Source organism: Salvelinus alpinus, chromosome 28 (assembly GCF_045679555.1).
Source record: "Salvelinus alpinus chromosome 28, SLU_Salpinus.1, whole genome shotgun sequence".
NCBI lineage: Eukaryota > Metazoa > Chordata > Actinopteri > Salmoniformes > Salmonidae > Salvelinus > Salvelinus alpinus.
This window is the reverse complement of record NC_092113.1, coordinates 2,269,574-2,294,514: the sequence shown is the minus strand read 5'-3', so window position 1 is coordinate 2,294,514 and position 24,941 is coordinate 2,269,574. Positions and strand designations below refer to the sequence as shown.

General features: G+C 42.6%; 2 protein-coding genes across 4 annotated transcripts in view; one reads left to right on the top strand and one right to left on the bottom strand.

The window, feature by feature from the left end:
* Nucleotides 1-8,964, bottom strand: part of LOC139556929 (transmembrane and coiled-coil domains protein 1-like) — a 64,432-nt gene extending 55,468 nt beyond the window's left edge. For all 3 annotated transcript variants that reach the window (XM_071371078.1, XM_071371079.1, XM_071371080.1), the window contains exon 1: nt 8,881-8,964. The gene's annotated coding sequence lies outside the window, so the exon portion shown is untranslated. The remainder of the gene's footprint in view (nt 1-8,880) is intronic.
* LOC139556939 (uncharacterized) overlaps nt 1-24,941 on the top strand; it is a 244,614-nt gene that overhangs the window by 139,178 nt on the left and 80,495 nt on the right. The window lies entirely within an intron of this gene.

Below are 24,941 nucleotides of genomic sequence, written 5' to 3'. Positions count from 1 at the left end.
CTGGCCTATCTGGGTGATGTTTTTTCTCGCCTGAATGATCTGAATCTAGGGTTACAGGGACTCTCCGCAACTATATCCAATGTGCGGGACAAAATTGAGGCTATGATGAAGAAGTTGGAGCTCTTCTCTGTCTGCATTAACAAGGACAACACACAGGTCTTTCCATCATTGTATGATTTTTTGTGTGCAAATTAACTCAAGCTTAAGGACAATGTCAAATGTGATATAGCAAAGCACCTGAGTGAGTTGGGTGCGCAATTACGCAGGTACTTTCACAAAACGGATGACACAAACAACTGGATTCGTTATCCCTTTCATGTCCTGCCTCCAGTCCACTTACCAATATCTGAACAAGAGAGCCTCACCGAAATTGCAACAAGCGGTTCTGTGAAAATGTCATTTATTCAGAAGCCACTGCCAGATTTCTGGATTGGGCTGCACTCAGAGTATCCTGCCTTGGCAAATCGCTCTGATAAGACACTGACGCCCTTTGCAACCACGTACCTATGTGAGAGTGGATTCTCGGCCCTCACTAGCATGAAAACTAAATACAGGCACAGACTGTGTGTGGGAAATGATTTAAGACTGAGACTCTCCAATACAACCCAACATTTCAGAGTTATGTGCATCCTTTCAAGGACACCCTTCTCATTAACATGTGGTGAGTTATTCACAATTTCCGATGAACAAATACGGTTTTATATGTAAGTTGGTTAAATAAAGAGCTAAATTATTATTATTATTATATTATTATTTGTGCCCTGGTCCTATAAGAGCTCTTCGTCACTTCCCACAAGCTGGGTTATGACAAAAACTCACACTCATTCTTATGTTTAATAAATGTATTGTATAGTGTGTGTGTGTGGCAGGCTTACAATGATGGCAAAAAACAACATTTGAGAGTGCGCTAACCCTGGTGCTAGAGGGGGTACGCAGCTGGAGGTTGAATGTTTGAAGGGGTACGGGACTCTAATAAATTTGGGAACCACTGGTGTTGAGAAACACATAGCCAACTGGAGACTCTCAGTGAGTGCAGGGTTTTGATAAGCCTAACTTAAGTTGTTTAGATCAGGCGAGTTTGTGCTGGGCTGTACCTACACAAACCATAGTTTGCCAGCCATTAGCCTTCAGTACTCTACCGAAATAACATGCCATTGAGGAACACTCTAATAGTCTACACACAACTCACAGAGACACATGGCCAAGTGGAGTTTCTTAGCGAGTGCATGGTTTTGTTTCAACAGTGACACACCTGATTTAAATAATTGTGGTCTAAACCGCGATTAGTGATTACTTAAGCAGGTGATGTAGCACCGGGCTGGAACAAGACTTTACACACTCTGTCTGTGGTGCTCCAGGACCTCAGTTGGCAACCTGGTAGTAGTGTTTGAGTGGAACGCAGTGATGAAAGGTTGAATATGACAGAGAGACAGAGAGAGAACAGATGGGGGACAGGACAGGTTCATGCTCACTGCCAGTCACAGTCACTCAGTCAGTAACCTGCTGCCAGCCTGGTACTCACTATTATAAACACTCTGAGTGGCACATTCAATGCATGACAAAATGCCCCTGTGATCTGAAAAGAACAGCTCTGACTGATACACCTTGAACCCTTTCTTTCCTTCACCACCCGAGTACTCAGAAAGGTATGTATTCTTCACATAACACAACACAAGCATGCGCGCATAAGTGTGCAAACACAGTGTTTCCCCCCTATATTCAAACATATATAAGATCTAGGGGAAACACTGTGTACACCCATTCACAATACAGACACACATACATTTATTTTTTTATTTCACCTTTATTTAACCAGGTAGGCTAGTTGAGAACAAGTTCTCATTTACAACTGCGACCTGGCCAAGATAACTTCTCTAGGATAGGGGGCAGCATTTTCACGTTTGGATGAAAAGCATACCCAAATTCAACTGCCAGCTACTCATCCCCAGAAGATAAGATATGCATATTGTTAGTAGATTTGGATAGAAAACACTCTGAAGTTTCTAAAACTGTTTGAATCATGTCTGTGAGTATAACAGAACTTATTTAGCAGGCAAAACCCAGAGGACAAACCATTACGATTTTTTTTGTTTTGAGGTCACTCTCTTTTCAATGGATTTTCATTGGGAATACAGATTTCTAATTGACCTTCTTGCAGTTCCTACCACTGGATGTCAACAGTCTTCAGAAATTAGTTGAGGGTTTTTCCTTTGTAAGGTATGAATTATATTTTTATTTCTGCGTTTTGTGTCGCGCCTGCAGGGTTGAAATATGCTTATCTCTCTTTGTTTACAATGGTGCTAACTCAGATAATAGCATCGTTTGCTTTCGCCGAAAAGCCTATTTGAATTCTGACATGTTGGCTGGATTCACAACCAGTGCAGCTTTAATTTGGTATCTTTCATGTGTGATTTAATGAAAGTTAGATTTTTATAGTAATTTTTATAGTAATTAATTTGAATTTGGCGCTCTGCATTTTCTCTGGCTTTTTGCCAAGTGAGACAGTAGCGTCCCGCCTAAACTCAGATTTTTGGATATAAATATGAACTTTACCGAACAAAACATACATGTATTGTGCAACATGAAGTCCTATGAGTGTCATCTGATGAAGATCATCAAAGGTTAGTGATTAATTTTATCTCTATTTCTGCTTTTTGTTACTCCTCACTTTGGCTGGAAAAATGGCTGTGTTTTTCTGTGGCTATGTACTGACCTAACATAATCGCAAGGTGTGCTTTCGCCGTAAATCCTTTTAAAAATCAGACATGTTGGCTGGATTCACAACAAGTGCAGCTTTAATTTGGTGTCTTTCATGTGTGATTTCAATAAAGTTAGATTTTTATAGTAATATATTTGAATTTGGCGCTCTGCATTTTTACTGGCTTTTGGCCAAGTGGGCGTCCCACATATCCTAGAGAAGATAAAGCAAAGCAGTGTGACACAGACAACAACACAGAGTTACACATGGAGTAAACAATAAACAAGCCAATAACACAGTAGAAAAAAGAATGTCTATATACAGTGTGTGCAAAAGGCATGAGGAGGTAGGCAATAAATAGGCCATAGGAGCGAATAATTACAATTTAGCAGATTAACACTGTGAGTGTTAGAGTGATAAAGTGATAAATGAGCAGATGATGATGTGCAAGTAGAGATACTGGTGTGCAAAAGAGCAGAAAAGTAAATAAAATAAAAACAGTATGGGATGAGGTAGGTAGATTGGGTGGGCTATTTACAGATGGACTATGTACAGCTGCAGCGATCAGTTAGCTGCTCAGATAGTTGATGTTTAAAGTTGGTGAGGGAAATAAAAGTCTCCAACTTCAGCGATTTTTGCAATTCGTTCCAATCAGTGGCAGCAGAGAACTGGAAGGAAAGGCGGCCAAATGAGGTGTTGGCTTTGGGGATGATCAGTGAGATATACCTGCTGGAACGTGTGCTACGGGTGGGTGTTGTTATCGTGACCAGTGAACTGAGCATAGACGTATAGATGACCTGGAGCCAGTGGGTCTGGCGACGAATATGTAGCGAGGGCCAGCCGACTAGAGCATACAGGTCGCAGATGTGGGTGGTATAAGGTGATTTGGTAACAAAACGGATGGCACTGTGATAGACTGCATCCAGTTTGCTGAGTAGAGTATTGGACGCTATTTTGTAGATGACATCGCCGAAGTCGAGGATCGGTAGGCTAGTCAGTTTTACTAGGGTAAGTTTGGCGGCGTGAGTGAAGGAGGCTTTGTTGCGAAATAGAAAGCCGATTCTAGATTTGATTTTGGATTGGAGATGTTTAATATGAGTCTGGAAGGAGAGTTTACAGTCTAGCCAGACACCTAGGTATTTATAGTCGTCCACATATTCTAGGTCGGAACCGTCCAGGGTGGTGATGCTAGTCGGGCGGGCGGGTGCGGGCAGCGAACGGTTGAAAAGCATGCATTTGGTTTTACTAGCGTTTAAGAGCAGTTGGAGGCCACGGAAGGAGTGTTGTATGGCATTGAAGGAAGGGCCAGAAGTATACAGAATGGTGGTGTCTGCGTAGAGGTGGATCAGGGAATCGCCCGCAGCAAGAGCGACATCATTGATATATACAGAGAAAAGAGTCGGCCCGAGAATTGAACCCTGTGGTACCCCCATAGAGACTACCAGAGGTCTGGATATCAAGCACATCAATCAAATAGCATCAAATAAAACCTAACAAGCATCCTAAATGATTGCTATGGTGTGTATTTTTGAGAGTTAGCTGTGGAATTGTCCTGTTTGAATCTGGTGCTGAACCTGCCTCTGGCTGCTAGCCCTCTCTCTCTCTAAGTCCTCTCTCATCCTCAGGCTGATCTCAGTCCATCTCAGCCCAGCTGATTGGGTCTCTTCTTTATTGTCTACTGTTTTATATGCATGCTTAATCCTCTTTCAGGAGCCTTTAGAGGACAAAGCCCCATTTTGTGTGTGTGTGTGTGTGTGTGTGTGTGTGTGTGTGTGTGTGTGTGTGTGTGTGTGTGTGTGTGTGTGTGTAGTATGCAGTCCTAATGCATCATTTCATTAGGCAAGGCTTGGCTTTCCACCTTGGTGAGGTCACGAAGCTATAACAAAATCAAATTAAATGTACCGTCAGTTGCCAGATGGGCTGTTGAGTGACATGACAGTGCTGTTCTGTTCTATCCTGTTCTGACCCTGACCCTCGGAGCAGGTGCTGCTGGAATCACAGAGGGGGTCTTGGTACACTACTGAGGCGACAGTCAACACATGACCATACTCTACAGCACAGATCACTCATATACTGTAGGCCTATCAGGACTTAGACAAACACTCACACAGACACAGGCACACAGTGATGATTAAACAGACAACAGGTGTCAGAGCCTTTGTGAGCAGGGCAGCCATGATGAGTCAGCACATTTCTCAGAATTACTGTGGCTGCATCCCAGTCAAATGTAAACCAGCAATGACCACAAGGGCAATGGCCCTTCTGGAAGCCCCTGGTACATGCACACATGCACACATGCACATGACCTGGACCTTATCTCTATGTCAGGCCATTCGTTGGCCAGTTTTCCTGTTGCGGTTGTTGATACCATTGTCTCTGCATGGCCAGCTGAATCATACAGATGGAGACAGCTCAGCCTTGATTACCAGGCAGGCAGACCGACAGATACACCATCTCACTGACAGCCTGGAGCCTGATTGAAATATAAAACATATGTAAATGCACTGCTGGTTATGTAAGTCTGACTTATCAGCAACAGTTACTCAGTTAGGCTGTTAAGCAGATAGCCTATGCCATAAACGTGACAGCTCCAGCTCTGTTAATTAACAGAACTCAAATTTCAAAACTATGTCCATTCTAGGCTAGACAGTAAAGCTTTCTTTTGGTTGGTCAATCTGGACCCTCAGTTGTGGCTTTGATGCACATATTGTTGGTCATTGTTGAATTTGTAGGCTCACTCCCAAAAAAGATCATAGTATGCTGAAACAGGCCCATACAGTTCCAGAGGACGTTGAACAGAGTGCTCTTTGTTCTGCTCAGAGCCACAAACAGCCCTATCTCTGGTCTTTGTGCTCTGTCTCTATCACTGACACATCAACAAGAGAGGAATTAGACCAGAGAGTTCTGTCAGCGCTGCCGTTGAGATAGAGGGAGAGAGAGTACACTACCATTCAAAAGTTTGCGGTCACTTAGAAATGTCCTTGTTGTTGAAAGAAAAGCTATTTTTTTTGTCCATTAAAATAACATCAAATTGATCATAAATACAGTCTAGACATTGTTAATGTTGTAAATGACTATTGTAGGTGGAGACGGCTGATTTTTTTATGGAATATCTATATAGGTGTCCAGAAGCCCATTATCAGCAACCATCACTCCTGTGTTCCTATGGCACGTTGTGTTAGCTAACCAAATGTATCATTTTAAAAGGCTGATTGATCATTAGAAAACCCTTTTGAAATTATGTTAGCACAGCTGAAAACTGTTGTTCTGATTAAAGAAGCAATAAAACTGGGCTTCTTTAGACTAGTTGAGTATCTGGAGCATCAGCATTTGTGGGTTCTATTACAGGCTCAAAATGGCCAAAAACAAAGACCTTTCTTCTGAAACTCATCATTCTATCCGTGTTCTGAGAAATTAAGGCTATTCCATTAGAGAAATTGCCAAGAAACTGAAGATCTGGTACAACGCTGTGTACTACTCTCTTCACAGAATAGCGCAAACTGGCTCTAACCAGAATAGAAAGAAGAGTGGGAGGCCACGGTGCACAACTGAGCAAGAGGACAAGTACATTAGAGTGTCTAGTTTGAGAAACAGACGCCTCGCAAGTCCTCAACTGGCAGCTTCATTAAATGGTACCCGCAAAACACCAGTCTCAACGTCAACAGTGAAGAGGCGACTCCGGGATGCTGGCCTTCTAGGCAGAGTTGCAAAAGAAAAAAAACATATCTCAGACAGACCAAAAAAAAAAAAAGGATTAAGATGGGCAAAAAAACACAGACACTGGACAAGAGGAACTCTGCCTAGAAGGCCAGGATCCCGGAGTCGCCTCTTCAGTGTTGACGTTGAGACTGGTGTTAGAATTGTGGTCGGATTGACCAAATGGAAGGCGAGGGAGAGCTTTGTACACGTCTCTGTGTGTGGAGTACAGGTGATCTAGAATTTTTTCCCCTCTGGTTGCACATTTAACATGTTGATAGAAATTTGGTAGAACTGATTTAAGTTTCCCTGCATTAAAGTCTCCGGCCACTAGGAGCGCCGCCTCTGGGTGAGTGGTTTCCTGTTTGCTTATTTCCTTATACAGCTGACTGATTGCGGTCTTAGTGCCAGCATCTGTCTGTGGTGGTAAATAAACAGCCACGAAAAGTAGAGCTAAAAACTCTCTAGGGAAGTAGTGTGGCCTGCAATTTATCGCAATATACTCTACTTCAGGAGAGCAAAATCTAGAGACTTCCTCAGATTTCGTGCACCAGCGGGTGTTTAGAAATATGCAAAGACCACCCCCCCTCGTCTTACCGAGTGTGCTGTTCTATCTTGCCGGTGCAGCGTATATCCCGCTAGCTGAATATCCATGTCGTCATTCTGCCACGATTTCATGAAACATAGGATATTACAGTTTTTGATGTCCCGTTGGTAGGGATATTCGTGATCGTACCTCGTCTAATCTATTGTCCAGTGATTGCACGTTGGCGAGTAATATTGACGGTAACGACAGCTTTCCCACACGCCTTCTGCGGGTCCTCACGAGGCATCCCGCTCTGTGTCCCCTGTACCTGCATTTCTTCCTCTTGCAAATAACGGGGATTGAAAGTCAACAGGGACAAACCTAGATGACCAGCCTATGTACAATACAGTAATGTACATTTACATTATTAAGTGGTTTGTAAGGATGGTAAATTAATACTGCACAAAAAGTGGTTGTTTTATATGTTATTTGATCATGAAAAATATGTAATTTGATGTAGATGCTTTGCACCTTTTGATGTAAATGATTGAGGACAGAGTTTTGTTATTTCTGGATTCTATTAGAATGACAATTGCAGAGAAAGGGACAGGGCAACAACTCTTACAATTCCAAATATTGAATCCTGCAAGATACTGTTCGTAATTATACAACTACATTTTTTTGCCAAAGCAGGAATGGTGCATTTTTTTTTGTGCCAGCACTACAGACATCTATATCGGTCCGCTAATACCAAGTAAAGGCCCAGCGCACTACTTTTGTGAAATATACATTTTTATTATATATATATATATATTTAATTCTGATTTTTCAGGAGGTGCTGCAGCACCCTCAGCACCCCTACTTCCAGTGGCTGTGCACGGTCTGTGCACTGTGCACGGTCCGACTGACTAGTTCATGCTGGCTAGCTGGCAACAATGGTGCTAGTTAAAACTTAAAGTTATGTTTATTTTGATGGGAAGGGAGTATTGGTCACCAGCTGGATGTCACCGTGACCAGTGCAATGGTGTTGTATCAAGGTGCTTTTTGATGTGAGTTGCTGCAGTTCCCACCAGGCAGCAGTTGCTTCCCACCAATTCAAGTTCAAATCCAGCTATAGAAAGTTGTTTTTTATATATTTTTTGTTTTAAGCTTATCCCAAACCTTAACCATGTTGAGTTCATTCCTAACGTTAAGAATGTGGAATTAATGCCTGAATTTAACCTTAAACACTTTGAAGTTTGGAACAGCTTCGAAATGTGATGCTTGAGAAACATGGATGAACAGTCTCTTACTTGACACTGAGCGCAACCATGTGGATGTCACCATGATACAGTCTGCTACTCAATGGGGAGAGTTTGCGCTGCAAGCAGGCACCACTACATGGGACACAGTGTCCAAGGCTCCCGGTTGCCGCAGTCTGAGCCCTTGGCTCCCGGTTGCCGCAGTCAGGAGAGGGGAGTAGCTAGAATAGGGTTTCCAATATCAGGCCAGGGTGACATCTAAATAACATTTATTGCAGATTTAAACTGAATGATTCTACACTCTCTCAAGACCCAACTTCGGCAGACAAGTTTCAAATTCTGGATGAAGTTTCTAGCCACAAACACAAACTAGCTAGCTGGGAAGGGCTCACTGGGACGACTGACTAAACCGAATCCGTTCGTCTCCACTCGACTCTCGCTGCGCGACATAGGTCATCAATTTGGGCACCTGGCGCGTCTGTATAGCGGATCCTCTCTCAATATGAGGGACAATCTGTATCACTGAAACAGACGCATATTGACAGCGTTTGAAGTCATGTTAGATTGTGTCATTGTAAACCCAGATTTATGAAAATTGTTTTGCGAAAGAAACAACAGTTATGCCTAAATTCGCACTACAACAGAGTCAATACCTGTCACACTATACACATTAACATTATATTTAGAGATGATAACTTTAGCGGTATATTGGCACTTACCTGGGCGATGAGAAAACTGTTACAGCCGACACACGTCCACCCCTCCTCTGACAGTGGCAATAGGCTGCCCTTGGACAGCGCATTTCACTCACGACGTACGCTACTGCAGCGGAGGGCACGGGTATGGCCGGACCGAACCATTTGTTTCGATTAGGGGAGTTGGCTGCAAAATATGCTCAATTCACATAGGTTAGTCAAGCTATATTGGTCATTGAAACAAATACAATGTTCAGAATATTGTGCAGGTTTTGAAACTATTTTATTCATCATCTATTATAAAACGTTTTATTCAACTTGATTATTACAGAGGACATGTATTTTATTGATCTATGGCTTGTTGTTGTTTAGTGGTCATTGTCACCTCGTGGCAGTAGCCATACTGTGACCCCAATGACGGTGACAGTATGACAGTATTACAATGTGCACATTCGTCATATAAGTAAAAAACACAGTGGAAAAAATTGGTTACGGAAGCGTTGATATTTACATTTTATCGATACAGCCCAGCTCCGTGACACTCTCTGTATCTCAATTTACCATCAAACCTGAAAGGGACAGAGAGTTGATAGGCCCTTGGCAAACCTTAGAGAAACCACACATAAGCAGTGGCCCAAAAAGGCAACCAGAGAATTTAGCCTTAATTAAGAGAACATGTTATTACAGCAATTGTGGAGAGACATTACATAAGACGAAGTTTAACTTATCATTTATCTATCCCCTCTCCATTGACATCACACCTATCCAGTCTTCACTATAGAGATCCTATTAAATATTATTCTAATGTCTAATTCTATGGTCTTCACATTCTTCACTCACACAGTATGGGACTCTAATGATTACATTTGCTCTCAGATAGAGAGTGCACGGCTCCTCTATTAATGGGCTTTGCACATCCTACAGAGCAGCGGAGTGTCATATAAAGTCTGTTCCAAAATGTTAGCAGCACAAAAGTACTAGAACTACGTAGAAAACGCTGCTCCGTCGCTGCATTTGCGAAAAGTGTGTAGCTGCCTTTAAAGGTCATCCATTTTAGTAACTATGGCAACATACGATCTCTTTGATATCTTTGATCTCCTTTGTCACACAGAGAGACTTTGCAGCCAAAACTTCAACATCACACAACGGACACTGGGGCAATATATTTCAACATCCGAATGCTGGGAATGATGAGAGATGGAAAATGTATGTATATTTTGTATCATTATTTTGTGTCATTAAAATGCAAATGTTTGAGTAGCAATTTTATTAGCTGTTCAGGAGTCTTATGGATTGGGGGTGGAAGCTATTTAGGAGCCTCTTGGACCTAAATTTGGTAGTCCGGTACCGCTTGCCATGCGGCAGCAGAGAGAACAGTCTATGACTAGGGTGGCTGGAGTCTTTGACAATTTTTAGGGCCTTCCTCTGACACCACCTGGTCCTGGATGGCAGGAAGCTTGGCCCCGGTGACGTACTGGGCCGGACGCACTACACTCTGTAGTGCCTTGCGGTCGGAGGCCGAGCAGTTGCCATACCAGGCAGTGATGCAACCCATCAGGATGCTCTCGATGGTGCAGCTGTAAAACCTTTTGAGGATCTGAGGACCCATGCCAAATCTTTTCAGTCTCCTAAGGGGGAATACGTTTGGTCGTGCCCTCTTCACGACTGTCTTGGTGTGCTTGGACCATGATAGTTTGTTGGGGATGTGGACACCAAGGAACTTGAAGCTCTCAACCTGCTCCACTACAGCCCCGTCGATGAGAATGGGGGCATGCTCGGTCCTCCTTTTCCTGTAGTCCACAATCATCTCCTTTGTATTGATCACGTTGAGGGAGAGGTTGTTGTCCTTGCACCACACTCCCTATAGGCTATCTCATCGTTGTCGGTGATGAGGCCTACCACTGTCGTGTCATCTGCAAACTTAATGATGGTGGTGGAGTTGTGCCTGGCCGTGCAGTCATAAGTGAACAGGGGGTACAGGATGGGACTGAGCACGCACCCCTGAGGGGCCCCCATGTTGAGGATCAGCGTGGTGGATGTGTTGCTACCTACCCTTACCACCTGGGGGCGGCCTGTCAGGAAGTCCAGGATCGAGTTGCAGAGGGAGCTGTTTAATCCCAGGGTCCTTATCTTAGTGATGAGCGTTGAGGGCACTATGGTGTTGAACTCTGAGCTGCAGTCAATAAATAACATTCTCACATAGGTGTTCCTTTTGTCCATGTGTGAAAGGGCAATGTGGAGTGCAATAGAGATTGCATCATCTGTGGATCTGTTGGTGCGGTATGCAAATTGGAGTGGGTCTAGTGTTTCTGGGATGATGGTGTTGATGTGAGCCATGACCAGCCTTTCAAAGCATTTCATGGCTACAGGCGTGAGTGCTACGGGTCGGTAATCATTTAGGCAGGTTACCTTAGTGTTCTTGGGCACAGGAACTATGGTGATATGCTTGAAACATGTTGGTGTTACAGACTCAGACAGGGAGAGGATGAAAATGTCAGTGAAGACACTTGCCAGTTGGTCAGCACATGCTCAGAGTACACGTCCTGGTAATCCTTCTGGCCCTTTGGCCTTGTGAATGTTGTTGTTTAAAGGTCTTACTCACATCGGCTGCGGAGAGCGTGATCACACAGTCGTCCGGAACAGCTGATGGTCTCATACATGTTTCAGTGTTATTTGCCTCGAAGTGAGCATAGAAGGTATTTATACACTTTTTTAATAGACAGAGTCACTGGTGCTTCCTGCTTTAATTGTTTTTTGTGAGCAGGAATCAGGAGGATAGAATTATGGTCATTTTGATAAATGGAGGGGGAGAGCTTTGTACTCGTCTCTGTGTGTGGAGTAAAGGTGGTCTATAATTATTTTCCCTCTGGTATTTAAAATGCTGATAGAAATGAGGTAAAACTGATTTAAGTTTCCCTGCATTAAAGTACCCGGCCACTAGGAGTGCCACTTCTGGATGAGCGTTTTCCTGTTTGTTGGTCTATGAGATACACTACCTCAGGCGAGCAAAACTTTGAGACTTCCTTAGAAATCGTGCAGCACCTGTTGTTTACATAAATTCATACTTTACGCCCCCGCCTGTGTCTTACCAGAGGCTGCTGTTCTGTCCTGCCGATAGAGTGTATAACCCACCAGCTGTAAGTTCTTAATGTCGTCATTCAGTCACGACTCGGTGAAACATAAGATATTACCGTTTTAAATGTCCCGTTGGTAGGTTAAACATTCTTTCAGTTCGTCCCATTTATCTTCCAGCGGTTGAACGTTAGCTAGCAGGACGGAAGGCCAGGGCAGATAAGCCACTCGTTGCCTGATTCTCACAAGGCACCCTGATCCCTTTCCGCGAAATCTCAGGTTCCTTCTCCATGCGAATAAGGGGGATCTGGGCCTGGTCGGGTGTCTATATCCCTCCCACTCAACTCATTGAAGAAGAACTCTTCGACCAGTTTGAGGTAAGCAATTGCAGTTCTGATGTCCAGAAGCTCTTTTCGGTCATAAGAGACGGTTGCAGCAACATTATGTACAAAACAAGTTACAAACAACGCAAAAAAAAAAAAAAAAATAGCATGGTTGGTTAAGAGCCGGTAAGACGGCAGCTTTTCTCTCCAGCGCCATCACAAGGACTCGCTAACGAAATTTACAGGAGACCAAAATATGCCGGGTTACTGCTGGCGTGTAAAATAGTTGAGAGCTGAACCCTGAATAATCAACCATTGAAAACCAGAGAACGTGAGACCGTGGTCCACACGTTGAAATGGTTAACTTCAAGACCAGACAGCGTGGAGCGGTGGCTACACGGCTGAGAATGGTAGGAGCCTCTGAAACTCTCAACAAGTGAAGACCTTGTAGAATAATAGTAAAGACATCACCACTATGAAATAACCCATATGGAATCATGCAGTAACCAAAAAAGTGTTAAACAAATCAAAATATATGTTATATTTGAGATTCTTCAAAGTAGCCAACCTTGATGACAGCTTTGCACAATCTTGGCATTCTCTCAACCAGCTTCATGAAACTAAATGCATGTTCCTCAACCAATCGTTGCCCGCCTGTCTAGCATCACCACTCTGGATGGTTCTGAATTAGAATATGTGGACAACTACAAATACCTAGGTGTCTAGTTTGATGGTAAACTCTCCTTCCAGACTCACATTAAGCGTCTCCAATCCAAAATTAAATCTAGAATCGGCTTCCTATTTCGCAACAAAGCATCCTTCACTCATGCTGCCAAACATACCCTCGTAAAACTGACCATCCTACCGATCCTCGACTTCAGCGATGTCATTTACAAAATAGCCTCCAAAACTCTCCTAAGCAAATTGGATGCAGTCTATCACAGTGCCATCCGTTTTGTCACCAAAACGGACCTATATGCTCTCGTTAGCTGGCCCTCGCTTCATATTCATCGCCAAACCCACTGGTTCCAGGTCATCTATAAGTCGTTGCTAAGTAAAGCCCTGCCTTATCTCAGCTCACTGGTCACCATAGCAGCACCCACCTGTAGCATGCGCTACAGCAGGTATATTTCACTGGTCACCCTCAAAGCCAATTCCTCCTTTGGCCGCCTTTCCTTCCAGTTCTCTGCTGCCAATGACTGGAACGAGTTGAAAAATCACTGAAGCTGGAGACTCATATCTCCCTCACTAACTTTAAGCATCAGCTGTCAGAGTAGCTTACAGATCATTGCACCTGTACATAGCCCATCTGTAAATAGCCCACCCAACTACCTCATCCCCATATTGTTATTTCTTTTTTTGCTCCTTTGCACCCCAGTATCTCTACTTGCACATTCATCTTCTGCACATCTATCACTCCAGTGTTTAATTTCTAAATTGTCATTATTTTGCCACTATGGCCTATTTATTTCCTTACCTCCCTAATCTTACATAATTTGCACACACTGTATATAGACTTTTCTATTGTGTTATTGACTGTACGTTTGTTTATTCCATGTGTAACTGTGTTGTTGTTTGTCGCACTGCTTTGCTTTATCTTGGCCAGGTCGACGTTGTAAATGAGAACTTGTTCTCAACAGGGCTACCTGGTTAAATAAAGGTTAAATTAAAATAATTATGAGGTAGTCACATGGAATGCATTTCAATTAACAGGTGTGCTTTGTTAAAAATGTATTTCCTTCTTACAGTTTTTTACAATCGCTGGGACCCATTTCTCAATACTTAGGTCACTTTTTCAAAACTTTCAGCTTGGCACAGCAGTTCATTTCACATCCAAAATGCACTAAAACTACCAAAACACTTCATACATGTCTCAAATCAACTCATTCTTCCATAACACTAGCAAAGGTTGTCAACCAACAAGCACACTTTGTCACTCATAAAACAATGACCTAAAAAACACTAACAACAGGTAGCATTACACAATGTTTTCTTTACAAAACAAGAATGACACCTCTCTGTTGTTTAGAATTCACTGCAGTATATGTTACATTAATGAATCAGACATGATGCAATACGCTTCAATTTGTTTCTGTCATTTTATGGCATTGAGTGATTGCAAAATACAATCATTTGTATATACACCATCTACCGATACAGATACAGTAGCAATACTAGTCAATCCTGTCTTGTGCATTTGGCCACAGGTTCTCATCCACGTCACATCTTATGTCATCTTTGGCAATACACCTAGGAAAGAATCGTTTCGCATATCTGGTCCATCCCTGGCAATCTTCTGCAGATATGTCCAGGCATCCAGCATTCATTGTGTCCAGGAGGGACATTTGATCATGTGGATGGTGGTCATAAACCTTCCACCTCCATGAGGAAAATAATTCCTCTATGGGGTTGAGGAATAGAGAGTAAGGAAGGAGGAAAAGTGACATCATCCTGGGATGGGCTGCAAACCACTGTGACTGCACGGGAGTGGTGAAATGCCACATTGTCCCATACAATTACAAACGTTGGCCGACTTCGCCTCACTGCAACCCTTTCCTCACATGGCACAACCCTTCTTTAGAGGTCATCCAGGAATGAAATGAGGCCCAATAATCGGTTTGTGTAACAGCAATCCATCAGAGGATATTTCTGCACACGTTGTGATGTTGGCACCCCTCTGGCCCGGGACATCCACTGTGGCTCTTTTCCCAATCACATTTCTTCCTCGCCACAAAGATGAATATGTGGGGTGTCTGCCTGGCTTCAAACTCCATGACTCTCTAAAATAAATCCACAAGGCAACATAAGGCTATTACAGTAGTTTACATTATACCTAAAAACATGCCATTGTGTGCCTCTGCCCTGTTTGGTTTTGTTCAAAACCAGTTCTGTATTTTATAGTCATCTTACCTGGACATATTGGTTCCTGAGTTGCTTGACTCATTCAGAGTTCCTCTCAAAGGGGACAGTGTACAGCTGCTTCATCCTGACTTGATGTTGTTTTAGGACTCTAGAAATAGTTGTCATGCTTACATTGTGAATATTTCCAAATGTAATGTTGTCTGCCAACACTGTCCCGAATATCTGAGAGTTTTATGCAATTGTTTCTGATTACCATATCAAAGTTGCAGTTTCCTGCACAGCAGTGAAAATCCTACCTCTCCGGCCTGTGGGAGGTAACTGTTTGGTCCTATGCAGAAATACAAAAACAATTACACACAAATGGGTTTGGAGGCTTTGCTCAATTTACTTCTGTAATGTGCAGTTCAGTCAGATGCCCTTGCAGAATGCACATCTTACTGTATTGCCGGAAATTTCTCAGAATAGATGCCACTGAGCGTTGCAGATCTGGCTGCACTCTCAGACCAGCCTCTCTCATTGATAGACCGTGATTTATTACAGGATCAATTATAGTAGCCCTAATCTCATCTGAGACTACAGCTCTTGATCTTCCTCTCAGTCTTCTTCCACCACGCATACGTACTCCTCTCCCTCTCCCAGTCACTCTTCTTCCTCTGTCAGCCACTTCTCTATCTCTGGCTGGGTCCATGTTTACATTACATTACAGCATTATTCCTAAGATGTTCCCTTTTGTATAGATGGTAATGAAATTAAAAGAATAACACCTGGGTAGGTGTTCAGCTACAATGGGAATCAGCTGTGGTTGGTCTAATTGTTTTGATAGTATTTCATCTTTTAGATTTGGATTATATTTCAATACAGTATTACTGTCTTATTTATGTGTGTTATTTGTGTTATGTTAGGTTTTGAACTTAAGTTTAACAGTTTTGAAAAGAGTATGATAACATGTGCAAATTGGCCTGTAGGTACATAGAGTTTTGGTGGTGGTTGTGTCTGAGTGAGAAAAGAATTCATGAAATTTGAAAGATGTAGTCATTGATTGCATTTTGTGCCAAAGCAATGAAAATTATCCACAGTTTAGCCCACATAGACTGCTGTTGTACTCACTGTGTGAAGAGTTTTGAAAAAGTGACCTAAGTATTGAGAAATGGGTCCTAGCGATTGTAAAAAAAAACTGTAATGCGTTTGAGACAATCAGTTGTGTTGTGGCAATGTAGGGCTGTATACAGAAGATAGCCCTATTTGGTAAAAGACCAAGTCCATATTATGGCAAGAACAGCTCAAATAAACAAAGAGAAATGACAATCCATCATTACTTTTGCAGTCGCAAAAACTATCAAGCGCTATGAAACTGGCTCTCATGAGGACCACCACAGGAAAGGAAGACCCAGAGTTACCTCTGGGTCTTCTTGCAGTACATTAGAATGAACTGCACCTCAGATTGCAGCCAAAATAAATGCTTCAAGTAACAGACACATCTCAACATCAACTGTTCAGAGGAGACTGCTTGAATCAGGCCTTCATGGTCGAATTTCTGCAAAGAAACCACTACTAAAGGACACCAATAAGAAGAAGAGACTTGCTTCATCCAAGAAACACGAGCAATGGACATTAGACCGGTGGAAATCTGTCCTTTGGTCTTGTAACGTCCTGACCAGAGTTCTTATGTGTTGTGCTTGTTTTAGTGTTGGTCAGGACGTGAGCTGGGTGGGAATTCTATGTTGTGTGTCTAGTTTGTCTGTTTCTGTGTTCAGCCTAATATGGTTCTCAATCAGAGGCAGCTGTCAATCGTTGTCCCTGATTGAGAATCATATATAGGTGGCTTGTTTTGTGTTGGGGATTGTGGGTGGTTGTCTTCTGTCTTTGTGTTCTGCACCAGATAGGACTGTTTTCGGTTTTCACATTTATTGTTTTGTTGTTTGTAGTGTTCACGTATTCTTTATTAAATCATGTTGAACACTAGCCGCGCTGCGTTTTGGTCCTCTCCTTCATACCAGGAAGAAAACCGTTACAGAGTCCAAATTTGAGATTTTTGGTTCCAACTTTTGTGTGTTTGTAAGACGCAGAGTAGGTGAATGGATTATCTCTGCATGTGTGGAACCCACCATGAAGCATGAAGGAGGAGGTGTGTTGGAATGGGGGTGCTTTGCTGGTGCCACTGTCTGTGATTTATTTAGAATTCAAGGCACACTTAACAGCATGGCTACCACAGCACTCTGCAGCGATTTGCGCTTAGTGGGACTATCATTTGTTTTTCAACAGGAAAATGACCCAACACACCTCCAGGCTGTTTGGGGTGAGTTGGACCGCAGAGTGAAGGAAAAGCAGCCAACAAGTGCTCAGCATATGTGGGAATTCCTTCAAGACTGTTGGAAAAGCATTCCAGGTGAAGCTGGTTGAGAGAATGCCAAGTGTGCAAAGCTGTCATCAAGGCAAAGGGCGGTGTCACGATCATCGTAACTTTGAAGAGAGGACCAAGGCGCAGCGTGATAACAATACATCTTCCCTTTTATTAGACACGAGAAGACGAAACGAAATACTGACCAACGTGAAGCTATACAAACAAATAGTGCGGACACTAAACACTACACATAGACAATTACCCACAATAGACTAATGCCTATGGCTGCCTTAAATATGGCTCCCAATCAGAGACAATGAATGACAGCTGTCTCTGATTGAGAACCATTCAGGCAACCATAGACATACCTAGACACCTACACTAAACACAACCCCATAACCTCTACAAAACCTCCTATACAATACAACCACCCAAGACGAGACAAATACACCCAAACATCCCCCCTGTCACACCCTGACCTAACCAAAATAATACAGAAAACAAAGATAACTAAGGCCAGGGCGTGACAGGCGGCTACTTTGTACAATCTCAAATATAAAATATATTTTGATTTGTTTAACACTTTTTTGGTTACGATTCCATATGTGTTATTTCATAGGTTTGATGTCTTCACAATTATTCTACAATGTATAAAATAGAAAAAATAAAGAAAACCCTTGAATGAGTAGGTGTGTCTAAACTTTTGAATGGTACTGTATACATATACACAAATATATACAGTACCAGTCAAAAGTTTGGACACACCTACTCATTCAAGGGTTTTTCTTTATTTTTACTATTGTTGATATCACAAGTTTACTGGAGAACTGAGACGAAGTAGAGACTCTGGACAGGGTGGATGAGGTTTAATTAAAAGCAATTTATTCAGAGGTAAAGATATCTGAAATAGCGTGCACGGACCCTTTCATCAAGCTCAAATGGAACTATCCGAAAGAAGCCCAGATAACAGAGTGCATAGACATTTTATACAAAGATAGAAAGTAGGTTGAGTCTGGAAGTTCTTGTCCTCTGGTTGGTCCTGATGAGTTGGGCGAGGTCCCCTTCAGGCTAGTATCACTGTCTCATTGGCTCTGAGTAGATTTCTTTGTCTTCAGAAATGTTCAGCTAAAACAGGAGATTAGGTGTGTGCGTAGATGTTCCTATTTTGACATTTCTGTGTGTCTCTGTAAAATGTTCAGACTGAAGAGGAGATTTTGTGTGTGCGTAGATGTTCCTGTCTTATCAGTGTTTATGAAAGGTTTGCGTCAGCCCTCTGTCCTTGGGTATGTGTGTGTCTCAGTATCTCGTGATATGCAGTACCAGGCACCCTTTTTCTTATCAGTGTTTATGAAAGGTCTGTGTCAGCCATCTGTCTCTGGGTGTGTGTGGGTCTCAGTATCTGCTTATGAGTTTGTGAGAAACCCTGTTTGGAAAGAAGTTAGTTATAACAACGTAATAGCAAATATGCTTGTGTTATAATAAATGATATTTATTACAAATCCCCCTCTTCACGTCTCATAAGAGACGTGACAAAAGCTAGGACAAAAGCTACAAGTGGCAAAAAATAGAGTAAACTTTATCAGAAGATAAAGTTTTGATTCCCCCTCTTCACGTCTCCAAAGAGACGTGACATAAACTAGGTAAAAGTAAGAAAAGCAAAAGTAAACAACCAGGGAAACTTTCTCAGAGAGAAAGTTTTAATTCCCCCTCTTCACGTCTCCAAAGAGATGTGACATAAACTAGGTAAAAGTAAGAAAAGCAAAAGTAAACAACCAGGGAAACTTTCTCAGAGAGAAAGTTTTAATTCCCCCTCTTCACGTCTCCAAAGAGACGTGACATAAACTAGGTAAAAGTAAGAAAAGCAAAAGTAAACAACCAGGGAAACTTTCTCAGAGAGAAAGTTTTAATTCCCCCTCTTCACGTCTCACCAGAGACGTGACAAAAGCTATGAATGGCGTTTAATTAGTCATCAGTCCAATTACCTGGCTCCGCATCCTCCAGGGCAAGCATAGGAAACATCTGTCCCTTCTCTGCCTGGTTGGGATCAATAGCAGTAGTTATGATCCTAGTGGTCAGAGTTCGAATACATGGAATGCAGCAGCATCCACAAAGCACCAGTATCGCAGTGAAGACAGATATAGATACCAGTATGGAGGAAACAAGCATCTTATATTTACCAAACGCATCCATCCAAGAGTCCCACATAGAGGTGTCAACCCCGGAGTGGTGCTTCATCTTCTCATTAAGTGTACGAAGACCCTCTAAGGCAACAGTAAGACTACCATCAGTTGCTGTGTTATTGGGAATGAAAGTACAACATTGCTCCCCGAACATGGCACAAACACCTCCGCGTTCAGCCAACAACATATCCACCGCGATTCTATTTTGGAATGCCATCAGGCTAGTTGCAGCCAACTGGCCATGAACCGCTTCAAAACCTTGTTGAGTCCAATTACCTAATTTTTAACCAAAAAACGAGAAAATGTTAAACACTCAGGTCCATCCCTCTATACAACCTGTACCAGGTGGGCTCGTCGCCACCCGGGAACTTCAAACCTTCACAACAGGGAGGACAAACATCACTTTTTATTCATTCGACAACCTCTACTACAGCAAACCAAGGGTCCTCCTCTGTCAGGCCCACTCTCCTGCGAAAGCTTGATTCCGTATCAGCCTCTCCAACTGGAGCATCAAGCAACGGCATCATACCAGAGGTCCTTGCCCCATCTGTAACAGACTTCTTCAAACAAGGTATGATACAGGTAGCACAGCACATGAGCATAAGAAAAACAACAACTAGAGTCAGAAATCCAGTAACCATCATTGTAGTGTACTTACCAAACCAACCACCCAGCCAGGGGAACAGTCCACTCTCCTCCACACCTGCAAGACCCTTCATCTCCACTGATAACCTTGCCAACCCACTCAGAGCTTTTGAAATGCTCCCATCCGGACTAGTATTGTTTAGGGACAAACGTGCAACACTGTTCTCCAATCATTTTACATACACCTCCCTGGTTGGCCAGAATCATGTCCAGTTCTAGTCTATTTTGTCTACTGGTTTGAGAGGTAGCATCCAATCGTTCAGCCATCCCGTAAGTACTGTGTGGGTGTAGTTAACAAATCATTGTTGATTATAGTAGATATAATTGATTCAGGCATTCTGCTTAGCATCAACAATAGCTGGGCCAAAAATGGGCAATAAATGCCACAGGCCATCATTCCTGTTTGATGTCTGGTATTCGTGGGGGACCCCTATTGGGACCCCAACAGGTTGGTGTGCATGTTATCTGTACCCTCGGACCAAGGAGCGTCACGGTTCTGCCGTCTCCTGGGTTGGTACCGAGTCTCTGTGTCATGTGCAGCTCCCAGAAGTTGGTTAGCTGTAACCTCAATAATAGGCAATGGTGTTATCAGACTGGCCAAAGCACATGTGCAACGACAATATCCTTTCAAAATGGGGTCAATCGCCTGGCAGGTCCCCACATCCACCATACATCAGCAACACCTCTAGTTAATAGTGGCATTAGTGATGCAGGTAGTAGTAGGGAGCCTCCCATAGTCTATACCCCTACCTGTACTAGTGATACAGCTGTAATATCCCCCATATGCCTTAACTCCCCACGGTACCTTCTGGGGAGGGACTTCTGTGAACGCAAGACTCAGAGTTTTACACAGGGTTGAATTTGGCTTAAACTTTCCAATATACACATCCAACCTTCCCCATTACTTAGGGCAAATGGGTGAGCAGCCAGAATAGGTCTGGCATGTCCACATACGACACAGTCCTTTCTATTTATTGTTTTGTAGGCCAACCACATATTCTCCCTTTCCTCATATTCAGTTTCAGTCCCCAATTGGTCACTATCTGAGATGTCTTTTACATTTATTACCTGTACCAGATTGGAGAGCTTAGGTGATGGCGTGGGACTTGGTCTTGAAGTGGTGGAGGAGGCCGGCTGAACCCTGGTCCGTTGGAACTGGTGGTGGTTCTGGCAGTACTGTGATGGTAACATCCCCATCGTATCCTAATCAGACAGCTCAGGACCACAAGCAGTCCTGTAAAGCCCCATCCTCTCCCAGAGAACACATCATCAGCTAGAGATCAAGCAACACTTTCACTTCTATGAACGTACACAGTGAGGAAAGGTCGGGGTCAGGGAATTCTTCATTAAGGAGTTGACCCCTGAGCTTTATTAGCAACAGTTCTTCTCCTTAACTCTGTGATCATTCGGCAGTGTCAGTGTGTCTCACCCTCCAAGTGCGATATGCCCCCAGGTCGAGTGAATCACCTTCTCCTTTAATTCATCTGTAATGCATAAAATCTTGGACATACAGGTTTGGTTAACAAACAGTTTCTCATTTGTTCTATCTGATTATATATTTAACTTCTATGCCTATTTTTTAGCTAGAATTTTTTTAATTTTAAATTAGTTTATTATTCAATAGGCCCCATCCTATCCTAGACCACAATGTACCCCTCCCCCGTTTGATACCTGGCCCTGGCCAGGTAACAACCTTACCTACTCTAAATAATGACTTACACCAATTTACCTCAAAACCAGTATACCAAATGACCACAAATGCATTATTTACATGGCCCTCCCCCGAAGCTGATCAGACTTCAAGAGACAGCCATGATGCAGGTCAAAGGTTACAACACCCCCTTATATTCGTGTTCCATACCATGTCTAGACCTATTAAAGAACCCCTTATCTTTTAAAATTAAACATTTCCTTGTCTAATTAAAACTCAGAAAATAAAACTCAGAATATTCCATAAGTGAGTGTGCCCCTTTAAGATACCTTGTCTCTGGGAACATGTAAATCCCCTTAACCCAAATGTTTACTACAAACAAAACATAATAATTATGATAATACCCTCAAATCATTCGTTTTAAATTTCCTCTATGTTTCATGTAACTGTCTGCCTTCTCCCAATTCCATGAACCTCCATAAGTTGACCAATGGCGCCCTCTAGTGACTTTTCATGTAACTCATTCAGTCCTTCTCCAAATTTTCTCCCCAAAATACTTTATACCCTGCCATTGGACCTTGTGAATCTGTTTGGAGAGAGCTGCAGAAAGTTCCGTCAGTTTTCTCACATAGTCAGACATTGCAATTTGTTGTACATCAAGAGCGGGCATATGACCTCCCTCTCTTGGTGGACCAGACATCACCCTCCCTGTCATGATCTCATGAGGAGACAGATGAGTCCCTGCCCCTGGAGAGGCTCTCATGGCCATCAGCGCCAGGGGAAGGGCCTCTACCCACGACAGTTTGGACCCAGCACATACCATGGCTATCTTAGCCTTCAAAGTCTGATTGGCCCTCCCACGAGGTCTTGAGATTGGGGCCTGTACATTTATATTGTTCCTTTCCCCCTGCCCTGTCCTGTATTTTTTGTTCTAGGTATTCATTGAACTTTAGTTTTGGGCCATTAGCGGCTGCCATGGTAAATTTCAGGATCAGGTTTGACTATCTTAGTGCACTTAGCCCGTCACTGGCCGAGGCCAGCAATGTATTCTCGGTGCTGACACCGACTTATCTCTGGTGCCCCACACTCGTACACAAAGAATTATTTACAGCAGTTATTACTGTTAATCAGTTTTTCGAGTTGTTATATATTTTCCCAGAAGGTATCAGAATCGCCCTTCTGGAACAATATATCTACGAACTCAAGCGCTGCTAAAATAATTATCAATTCAATTTTAGGAATTATTTTGCAAACGTTATCAGCGTTTTTCAGTTTTTCGAGTTGTTATATATTTTCCCAGAAGGTATCAGAATCGCTCTTCTGGAACAATATATCTACGAACTCAAGCGCTGCTAAAATAATTATCAATTCAATTTTAGGAATTATGGAAATACCAACATCACAATAGAGGAAAAATACAAGTCAGTTTTCAGCTCGGCGGCTGCACCACGGGCCAAAAGAAAACTCAGCTGTCCTCCCAAAAGTTATCAACTAGTGAGTCTCGTGAAAAGGCCAATCTTACACAACATTTCAAATTAACATTTCCACATTTGTATTTTATTACATAACAACATTAATACATTGATCGCAGGTTAAGTTCTTCACAGTACATCTAGTTAAGTGCCAAGTCAACCATTTGCCCGACTATCTGAACTTGTATTTTTGTTTTATTTTGTTGATTTTGTTGACTAGGTAACTTCCAAGTGTTTTAACCAATCAAATGTTGTTAAGTCTGGGGAACCTTTTCTAGACTTGGATTCTCACGGAATTCTCACTCAACCCGACTGTCTGAATCTTTTTATCAAGTCAGTTACAATTATAACACAATACATTGGATTCTCACGGCTTCTACCCGACTATGTGGATCTATCACAACACACATTTACTTAGATTCTCACGGCTTCTACCCGACTATATGAATCTGAGTCTCACGGCTTCTACCCGACTATGTGACTCTCTATAAGTTATTTGGATTCTCACGGCTTCTACCCGACTATGTGAATCTCTCTTTAATTACCTTAGAGTCTCACGGCTTCTACCCGACTATGTGACTCTGAGTCTCACGGCTTCTACCCGACTATGTGACTCTCTATATCTCAGATATCTTTACATGTTTACTTTTACATTTACAATAGACATTTATCATAAATTTGACAGTAACCCATACTCAACCTCAGTACTTCTGATCTTTAATTTGGATTTTCCTAATATACAATATGCAGATTTTTGATTTAACAGGTTTCTGCTTACCTTTGTTTTGTAGGCCTTATAGATCAGTTTCCTGAGGTGAGCTGGATTCCCGGCTGCTCCTTCGGACAGGTCACCCTTCCTTTCTGATCCGTCTCTCACTTGTCTCTTTTCTCTATCAACTTTTTATGGACCGAATTCAGAGAAGAAAACCATCCTCTGCTACCAATTTGTTGATATCACAAGTTTACTGGAGAACTGAGACGAAGTAGAGACTCTGGACAGGGTGGATGAGGTTTAATTAAAAGCAATTTATTCAGAGGTAAAGATATCTGAAATAGCGTGCACGGACCCTTTCATCAAGCTCAAATGGAACTATCCGAAAGAAGCCCAGATAACAGAGTGCATAGACATTTTATACAAAGATAGAAAGTAGGTTGAGTCTGGAAGTTCTTGTCCTCTGGTTGGTCCTGATGAGTTGGGCGAGGTCCCCTTCAGGCTAGTATCACTGTCTCATTGGCTCTGAGTAGATTTCTTTGTCTTCAGAAATGTTCAGCTAAAACAGGAGATTAGGTGTGTGCGTAGATGTTCCTATTTTGACATTTCTGTGTGTCTCTGTAAAATGTTCAGACTGAAGAGGAGATTTTGTGTGTGCGTAGATGTTCCTGTCTTATCAGTGTTTATGAAAGGTTTGCGTCAGCCCTCTGTCCTTGGGTATGTGTGTGTCTCAGTATCTCGTGATATGCAGTACCAGGCACCCTTTTTCTTATCAGTGTTTATGAAAGGTCTGTGTCAGCCATCTGTCTCTGGGTGTGTGTGGGTCT